The sequence below is a fragment of the Hakea prostrata genome, unplaced genomic scaffold, assembly GCF_041222555.1.
Source record: "Hakea prostrata isolate BN-2017 unplaced genomic scaffold, UWA_Hpros_2 contig_132, whole genome shotgun sequence".
Classification (NCBI taxonomy): domain Eukaryota; kingdom Viridiplantae; phylum Streptophyta; class Magnoliopsida; order Proteales; family Proteaceae; genus Hakea; species Hakea prostrata.
Window position 1 is genome coordinate 1 of NW_028291251.1, and position 10,623 is coordinate 10,623.

General features: G+C 39.3%; 1 pseudogene across 1 annotated transcript; it reads left to right on the plus strand.

Moving 5' to 3' along the window:
- The first annotated feature begins 779 nt into the window (after positions 1 to 779).
- Positions 780 to 2,159, plus strand: LOC148998798 (trans-resveratrol di-O-methyltransferase-like; annotated as a pseudogene). Its single transcript, XR_016171106.1, has 2 exons — positions 780 to 1,540; positions 1,616 to 2,159. The product of XR_016171106.1 is annotated as a trans-resveratrol di-O-methyltransferase-like (transcript).
- Positions 2,160 to 10,623: the final 8,464 nt, after the last annotated feature.

A 10,623-nucleotide genomic window follows, 5' to 3' on the forward strand; every position in this document is an offset into this window, starting at 1 on the left:
TCTAGTTAGAAATCCGACTAAGGAAGGCAAGAAAGTAATGAACAATAATAATACAAATAGTGATAATTCTATTCAGCGTACCTTTCTCTTGTGCTCCTTTACCTTTTTATAGATTTCCCACGTACGAGTTCGAGTGAGACTCAAACCCTAGTTTGGTTGTGATCTGACTCTTAGTCATTGTGCCCTACTCGAACACAAGTAGTAGAGTCCTGGTTGAATACTGTTTCTTTGGCTTGAATCTTATTCAGATTTACCTTTGTATTCAACTTTATATTTATCCAACCGACCTTAACTTGGTCGGTCTAACTTGATCCGATCTGGTCGGACTAAGTTTGGACCGAACTGGTCCAATTGTTCTGACCGAACTGGGTTTAAACCGAACTGATTCTGGTCTATTTATTCTTTCCTCATCAGGATGCATCACCAAATATAAGCTTAACTAGTAAATAAGAGAATGTCCTATCTTTACGAAAAACATTCTACAATATGGCAAAGGTTGGGTTGGGCCTATTGGGGCAACCAAGGTCAAATACTTGCAACCCAATGCAACCCGTCCATAGTAGAGTATGGTTTTGATTCATAAACAATATAGGAATGGTGTAAAAATGATTTTAGACAGGCCTAATCAGGGGAAAAGTATGTGGCCAAGGTAATGCCACCGATTATCCTTTCCGGAAAGAAAACAAAATGTTGTGAAACACATGAAATCCATCCTTTGAACTTTGAACTCCTATATATAAATCAACAATGTTTCAATCGTCAACATAGAGTAGGACTGAATAAGAGCTGAGATTTCTTGAAATAGTGAGCCAATCAATGGATTTCATAGGAAAAGAGAGTGCAGACGAGTTGCTCCGCACTCAAGCTCATATATGGAATCATTTATTTGGTTTCATAAACTCTATGTCACTTAGTTGTGCAATTAGGTTAGGTATACCAGACATTATTCACAACCATCACCAACCCATCACCCTCTCTGAACTAGTCACGAAGCTTGGCATCCCAAAGACCAGGACTGCTTGTCTATTTCGCCTCATGCGCTTACTGGTGCATTCTGGCTTCTTTGCAATTCAAGAAGATGAAGGATATGTTCTTACATCTTATTCTAAGCTCCTCCTTAAAGATAACCCCCAAAGTATTTTACCTTTCTTGCAAGCAATGCTTCACCCAATCATGTTGACACCTTGGGATTTCCTTGGTGTATGGTTCCAGGGTGATGGTTTGAATCCATTTCAGATTGCACACAGGAGGAGCTTTTGGGATTATGCAGGTGAAGACAATGGCAAGTGATTCTCAATTAGTGACGAGTGTGGTTGTTACAAAGTGCAGGTTTGTATTTGAAGGATTAAGTTCATTGATTGATGTTGGAGGTGGCATTGGAACTTTGGCTAAGGCCATTGCTGAAACCTTCCCAAGGTTGAAGTGTTCAGTGCTTGACTTGCCACATGCAATTGCTACCATGGAAGGGAGCGAGAACTTAAAATATATAGCAGGTGACATGTTTGAGTCTATCCCTCATGCCGATGCAGTTTTACTCAAGGTAAGTGATCCTATTTTTATGTTTATTCTCTTTATATGTTTGATGCTTGACTTTATATAAACTTTGACACCACAGTGGATTCTCCATGACTGGAATGACGAGGAATGCATAAAGATATTGAAAGGTTGCAAAGAGTCGATCTCTGGCAAGGACAGCAAAGGAAGCCTGACAAAGGTGATCATCATAGACATGGTGGTGGAAGATAGAAAGGACGACTACAAAGCAACAGAAACGCAACTCTTCTTTGATATGCTAATGATGACCATAACGACTGGAAAAGAAAGAACAGAGAAAGAATGGAAGAAGCTTTTCTTGGAGTCTGGATTTACTCACTATAAGATCACTCCTCTCTTGGGTTTGAGGTCTCTCATTGAAGTCTATCCTTAGCTACACGAATTGGGCAAATGTATGGTCAATGATTCCAACCTATACGATTTGGCTAAAGTGTGGTGATGTATGGACAAACCATTCCAACCTACCTTTCTTTCTTTTTTTTGGTTGTTTGTATTTTTTGTGTTGTTTTTGGGATTTGGTCGGATAATTTTTTTGGCTTGTAACTTTTATATATTTTAGATTGGGATATTTACTGATGTCCATATATAGTTTAATTGCAAGATTGTCGTCTGTATTTTTAAAAATTATTCAAACCTTTTAACTTTTCTGATTTTACTATTACCCCCTACTGTTAAGAGTAGTCTGTTTACTCATGATATTACATCTATGTGTAATTTAGTGGTATTCGTTCATACTTTTGTATGATAGGACGCATTCAATTTATAGCAAAGAAAGCAATAGCATTCCACTTTTACAAGAGTGAAGGAAAATAATTACTAAAATATAAGTTATTTTAGCAGCGAAAAACAAAATTTTGCTTTGATTAGTCAAAAGGTGTCAGTCTGGCTCAGGTTATTGTTCTCCAAGTAACAAGAGTCATTGAGAAGCATTTTAGACATGGACATCAATATGCGAGTGTTTTAAGATTGCTCGTAATCAGCTATTAATAGTTGCACGGAGGGGGCGCGAAGGGACGAACAGCCGGCAAAAGGAAGCAGAACAAAAAACGGAAGAAACGACGAAAAACCGAATGATGAAACCACATTAAAAAAGGACCCGACGGCACGATTACACATAAGAAAAAGACCGGAAAAACCGGATACCGCCGAGCAAGCGCCGGGTAGCGGCGGCGGATCGGAAGAAGGTCGGTCTTAACGTCGTGCGCGGGCGGAGTAGCAGTGCCAATGCAAGGTGAAGCTAAGAGGGAATTGTGGGGGGATTATGGGAGGTTTTATTTTGAAAGCAAAATGATAGGTGAAAGTGTATTCCTTCCCCAACCCCTTTGAGATTAAGAATTGGAGCATTTTGATATTTAAGAGAAAATGTATAGCCTTTCTTTGTTTTTCTTGAATTTTTATATGTGGGTCTTCTTAGGTGAACATAAATAATGTTGGGTTCTGTAATAAATTACATCTGGGTTCCAAGGCAACTAACAATGTCTCCCCCGGTTAAACTTTTTTAAATTTCAAACTTGAAAATACCAAAATATCCCATAGTTGTTCAATGTTGAAAATAGCCAACCCAATGTTAGACATGTAATATGTAATAGGGTCATGTTTTTTAAACCTTGACCTTGATCCTAAATATATTAATCTGACCTTGACCATATGACCTTGAAAGTTTGGGTCATTTTGGGTTGAACATGTAACCTAAGTCTATCCTTAACTACTAAATAAGAGAACAATAATACACGATTGCAAGTTGCAACCCAATGCAACCCGTCCTTAGGAGATAATGTACAGCTGGTTTCTTGTTGGTTGTGTTGTCGCTGTCAATATCTGGTTGGACATCTATTGTTGTCCCTTGCAGTATGACCAAACTACAACCTTATCTCTTGCACTTTATGAGATTAATTATTTAACCCTAGACTTTGTTTGGTTTTATTGTTACTTCCTTACTGTTGATAACAGTAATAAGCGTTTGTTAACTAATGACGTAGCACCTTTGCTTTATAATAACCCTAGGCGGTGCTTGGTACGAATATGATGTAGACGTGTGGACGTATACTTATGTGAGGTTGGCATATGGCCCGGCCCTCTCCCTAGCTAATTGGTTGGGACAGATCCCAGCCAAATAAAAATAATAAGGAATACTCCATTCACACTAAGGTAAAAAAAGACTTGACATAAATGGAAGCTCCTAATCAGGTATTCACCCCCCACAAACAGTTGCAGGAGTAGGTACGCGGGACTCCGTCGTCTCCAAGAAAGGTAACATGCACATTATATAATAAGGTATCAATCCTTAGGTAAACACACAAACATTTTCTGGATAATCTCTGAGCAAGCTTTGCTCAAAATCCTAATCTGATCCCCGACTGACATAGCCACTAGAGGCGATTGCCTAGCATCCTAGCCGGCCCATGTCTAACTTCTTTTGCAGGTTTCATCTTCTTCATAGGTAGGACCTTAATCGGGAGTCTATCCACTTCAGTTGGGACCAAGGTCAGATCTGAGACGCAATAGTCTTTGGCACCATCTGTGGGAAACAAAGAACGAGTCATGACAAGACGAACAAAAAATGCCGGACGAACTACCCAGCAAAATACTTCAATTGGGGACCAAAACCCAAACGATCCAAAACTACTCCAGGACAACGAAGGCCAACATTCAACCCGGGAAGGTGATCTGGATGAAACTCAAAATGTCTCGCACCCTTTCGGGGAGGGTATGTCAGTAGATCCTCAAGGACCTACTACCGCTACAGATCTATACCAGATTTGGAGAGGAAGCTCAAGCTACAGGGATTGTTGTGTGGGCTGGTGCATCAAGTAGGAATTCAACAGGGACCTCCACGTAATTCCCAAGCGGGGAGACTACAGCAAGCTACCCAAGTAGGAAGGGGTACCCGGCCACCAAGCACAAACTTGGCCAACGACCGGCGGGAGCCGTAGCACGGGACCTAGGTGGACAAAAGACCCTTGGACGGTACAAGGATTAGCGCCTTCAATTGTATCTCAAGACCTAGACAAACCGGAGATCTCCCCCAAAGAAGTCGACCGGGCGAAAATGACCAAGAAGGAGAAAGTCATCCTCAAGGACGCTCAAACGGATCCTGATCAAGAATATCAACCTTCCGATCACGATCAATCCGAGCAAGTACCATGTCATCCGGGAGGAATCAATCAAGACAAAATCGACTACAAAAAAGGGTAGTAAAGGTGGAGAGAAAATTAGAGGATCAGGATCATGACGAGGATTTTGACGTGGTTGATCAGAAACCCATCTCAAATAAAATAATGAACATGCCACTCCCAACTAACTTCATCATGTTGAATTTCACCCCGTTCGAGGGAAAGACTAATCTAAAAGAGCACATAAGCTACTTCAAGTCCGTCATGAGTGTCCTGGGCCATGATGACAAACTACCCTGCAGCACCTTCCCAGCATCTCTGAAGGGATCGGCAATAAAATGGTTCAACAGCTTGAAGTCGAGCTCCGTCAACAATTTTAAAGAATTGGCTAGAAAGTTTATTGCCTAGTTCAGAAGAGCAATCGTGAGTAAAAAGACATCTAATAGCCTACTCGCCATCAGGCAAGGTAGGAACAATTCCATTCGGGACTATTTAAAATGTTTTGATAAAGTAACCATCGAAATCGAAGAACTAGACGATCAAGTGGCGTATAGCAAAGGATTTCTTCGTCCGTCTTGATCCGTTTGATGTCTATTCTTTTAGGATTGCTTCCTAATGATTCTTTAATGCTTGTTTAGGGTTTGTTTGCTAATTTTGGATTCATTCTCTTGTTCGTCCAGAATATCTTCAAGTCTATCTAAGGTAAAGACAATTGTTTCCATATTAACATAGATTGCGTGAATCCTAGTTTCTAAATTGGGAAACACCTAGAATTGCTACTGATATTGTAGTTTCTAATTATGATATAACTGTTGTATGTACAGTAGGATCTTACTTTTATATTTCTTTTATGTACTTGACCATGTATGGACTCTTACTCATATATGTTGCATATTCAATTGATCTTGTCTTTATGTACTCTTCATATGATGAGATATTAGTTGTGTATGTTATGACAAATTGGGAATGTGATTGATTAGGTATGATTTGGGATTGGGGAATGTCCTTTTGACATTTTTGTCATTGGCCATTAGTGGGAATAGTATGGGATATTTCTGATGGTGTCCTCTGACACTTTCCCGGATTATTCATTGTCATACCTAGGACTTGTCTAGCAGTGTTTGGCTAGGATTCCCTGTTATATCATACCCAATTCGGAAGGGTATTGAGACCGAGTAACCCATGGTAGAAATGGGGATTTATGGAGCGCTCAAGACCGGTGAGTCATATCCATGAGAGGACATAAATCACATTGTGGATACTTGTGAGAGGCCATTCATTGGTAGGGTCGCATTTAGTAGACTTGGGCTCATGGGCATTCAAGACTGGTAGCCAACCCGTGAGAGGACATGAGAGCTTCCCATCTATTATTTGTGGATGACCAATAGGGTTAATGAGTCTATAGTCCGAGTTGGTTGTAGCCATAAGATACACTGACTCTAGTCTGAAGGATACCAAAAAGGATCGCCTGGGGCGAGGAATGGACGTATCTAGATCTAAGTTGATATAACTTAGTAGATGACTTGCATTTGGCTTGGCTTTACCTTTACATGCACTGTCACGTCCCGCCCAAATACACCCAGCCTATACCCTATCTAGGTTACCCGGGGGAGTGATCCACAGCCCAAAAGATCAAGTTTAGGAACGATCATATCCATTTAGCACAATAACATAATCAAAAGCAAGAACAAATCATTGTATTCTAATAAGTTAATAATAAAATTCAAGAAAAGATCTCAGAAGGATCACTAAGAATATCAAAGTGCGAATTAACAAGATACCAAATCAAAAGACAACTATGGAGTATAGCGGAAATATACTCCACAAACATATGCGGAAGGTAGATCGAATTCTAAAGCAAAGCCATAAACTAATGCAAGTAAAATAAAAGACTAGAAGAAATAAGAGAAATCTAATCCACATCTTCAGTCAGCTCTTCTTCTTCTTCTGTCTTCATCTTCTTCACCTTGTGCTTCCTTATACAGACCATCATAGTATTCCAAACCTGTAGAGAAGTCTAACAACATATATTGTACAAAGGAGTGAGTCTTGAAAGAAACCCAGTAAGGCAGGTTAAATCCATAATAACATAGATCACATGATTACAAAACATAACATGATGCAATATGATATGAAACAGACAATGTATGTATGAATCTAACTCTATGTATGCTGCTCTCTATTGGCAGACATGCTTTAAGTCATAGCACCATACTTCTTTAGGAAGGTCTCATCTCACAACGGCGGTTGGTAATGGGTCCTCCATCCCTCGGGATAATTCATGGCTGGGGGTATAGGTCACCGCTCTCTCACATCACCATTGGTCTAAGTACTGGCGCATGTCAGGGTTAAGCCTAGTCAAATGCAAGTCATCTACTTAGTCATATCAGCTCAGTTCCAGATACGTCCATTCCTCGCCCCTGGTGATCCTTTTCGGTATCCTTCACACTAGAGTCCTCATAGTCCCTGACTACGGACTCATCAACCCTATTGGTTATCCACATATGGTAAACGGGACGCTCTCATGTTCCCTCACGGGTTGGTTACCGGTCTTGAGCACCCATGAGCCCAAGTCTATCCATATGCAACCCTACCAATGAATGGCCCCCACAATGTGATTCCTGTCCTCTCATGTGTTGGTTACCAGTCTTGAGTGCCCATGAATCCCCATTGCTACCACGGTTCGTTCGGTCTCAATACCCTTCTGACTAGGGTCTGATATAACGGGGACATCCTAGCCAAACATTGCTAGACAGCCCTAGGTATGAAATCAATAATTCGGGAAAGCGTCGATGGGCATCTTCAGAGAACATCCCATACTATTCCCTCCGATGTCCAAGGACAAAAATGTCAAAAGGACACCTCTCAATCCCAAACCATACCTAATCAGTCACAATCACCAGTAAATCATATCATACACAATTCTAATAATTCCTCATATAGAAAGTATACAATAACATGATCCATCTCATATACAATTGACAATAAAAGACATTCATAAACTAAAGAATACAAGTAAGTAATGCTACTGTAATTGAAGTAAGTGCATCAATAGTATATCCATAACAAAATCTTATTATGGTAACAAATCCGAAAGATTCTAATATGGAAACCAAGATCACACAATCTATGTAATTATAAAAGTAACCATCCTTACCTTATATAACTTGAAGGGAATCCCAAGAATCAAGGAGAATCTTTCTAAACTTGGCAGGAAGATCCTAAAAATGTATACATACCTTATTAGGAAAGTAGTCTAGAAGGTAGAAGATCAAATCATCCAAAACAGACCAAATATGAGGCTACTATCCTCATTGGTCGATTGATTGGTCTGCTGACCCAGTCGACCAACAGAGTCAGTGACAGACAAAAACAAAGATTTTTTATCCGAAATCCGAATTTTGTGATTCGAATCACCACCAAACAAGAAGGAAAATACAATGATAGTATTCTAGTGCTAAAGAGCAAGTCTAACACTATCATAGATCAAAACCTAAAGATACAAATAAGGAAACAAAACTTACCATAAATGTATCAGTCAGCAGGTTTTTGAAGAAAGCATGGTATGATCAAGAAGGAAGAACTAGAGATTGGTAGATTACTAAACTTGCAAAGAAAACACAGTGATTGACTACTAATTTAATCAATAAAACAGATCTAAGAAGATTAGAAATCGAATCAAGAGATGAATCAAGAAAAAAGACCAAAGAGATAATCATAGTTCCTTCAAATGCTTGCAATGATCATGATTAAGATCATTGCATTAGCCATTAGTCCTTAGGAAAATCATGAGAGATGAGTAGGGAGATGTTTGCAACAGAGAATGCAGCATCTACTCTACTATCTCAGTCCAAAAAGAAAAGAAAAACTAAAGATGGAGAAGAGAGGAGGGTGATCACATACCTTGTGATGCAAGAGCAAGAGAAATGATGAAGATCCAACAAGAAAACCACCAAAGGTGTAAAGGAGATGACTTGGGGAGAGCTCCGGGTTCGTTCAGAGGTTTAGGAGGCAAAAGAGGCAAAAAGAACTCGAGCATGCACTTAAATAGAGCAACCAAGACCTAATTCAGCAAAACAGATCTCATTGGTCGATTGATTGGTCTACTGGCCCCAATCGACCAATCAGTAGACCAATGGAGACAACAAGGCTAGAACGCATTGTTTTGGTCATAACTTCTTCGTTTGAAGTCCGATTGATCCAAAATTTGAAAGGGAACCTCACACAAACATACCAAGACTATATAGCATGAATTGGATATCATCCATGGTCAAAAATCAGTATTTTATAATTTGGGAACATGAGTTTCTAAATTAGAAACAACATAGTTTTCATAGCAAACTCATCATGGATTCAAGGGAAGAATTAGAGAGAACAAGGCTTCACTCTAATGGAATATCAAAAACATATCAGAGGCAAGAATAACTAAATAGTAAATCAAAAGAATACTAATCCTAGAATGAGAGGGATAAAAAATAGAAACTTACTAGAATGTTTATATCAATGATCAACATAGAAGGCTATAATGGCTAGAAAGAAAAGGGGAATTGATTCAAGGAGATGAAATACATTAGAACAGCAGTAAAGGCTAAGATCAAACATGTTAAACATTAATTAGAAAAGAAGCTTCAGTAGAATGATCATGTTGTTCAAAACTCAATCAAAATAAATGAAGAATTGAGGAGATTCACCATGTGGTTTCAAGGAACGCATAAAGTGATTGGGGGTTCACTAAGACATAAGGAGATTAGAGAATAGGTAGTTACAGTAGTGTAACACCTTCTCCACAATCAAAACATCAAGATAGAACAGTAAGAAGAAGAAAAGAGAGAAGGAGATAGAACACTGAAATCAAGGTCCAACTTCAAGGTGTAACATTAAACTAACATTTCTTTACCCAAAACACATAGGGTGTCCTAGCTGGGTTTGGGCTGGATTTCACATGCACCAATACTTAAACCAATGGTGATGTGAGAGAGCGGTGACCTAAACCCCAGCCAAGAAATGTCCGAGAGAGATGCAAGACCCAATTACCACCGGAGAACCCAAGATACCGAGATGGTTGAGGGAGAGTGATTTGAGACCTACTCAAAGAAGTATGGTGCTATGACTTAAAACATGTTTGCCTATAGAGACCAACATACATAGAGTTAGACTCATACACGCATTGTCTGTCTCATATCATTTTGCATCATGCTATGTTTCTGTTATCATGTTATTTATGTTGTTATGGAATAACTTGCCTTGCTGAGTTCTCTTAAACTCACTCCTTTCATGCAAATATCTTTTGTTAGATTATTCTACAGGTATTGATGACTATGACGGCTAGTACAAGGAAGCACAAGCTGAAGAAGCATACTTCACGTAAGGTGTTGGCAGTTAGGAAGATCTCGGTGATGATCCCTCGTGTGATCATGCTACATACCATGATTAGCCCTACCGTAGAGTGGAAGCGGCGGTGTTTAATTTCTGAAGTTTATGTTTATGAAGACGTTCTTTATAAAGTAGAATAAACTCTAGCTTAGTTTGATTACTTCTTTCATTCCTTTCCTTTGGAATAAGTTGCAATCTTGTTCTTGACTTTCGAGCTACATTTCCGTTGTAACCGTGGAGTGAGATTCACTGCCTCACTCTACCCTTTTGATATATATATATATATATATATATATATATATATATATATATATATATATATATATATATATATATTGGTTCATTTCCACACTCTGATGTTTAGTCTTGTTCTTGATTATATTATTGTGAATGTGGGAGGTTGATTTCCTCGATACTGATCTTCGGGGTTGTGGATCACACACTCGGGTATGCCAGATAGGGTACCGGCTGGGTGGAAGTGACAAAGCGTTTGGGACTTAGAAGTAAAAAGTGACTCTCAACTTGTTGTGAATCAGATCAAAGGAGAATATGACTCCCAACCCCTTTTGCTATGTAGGGGATG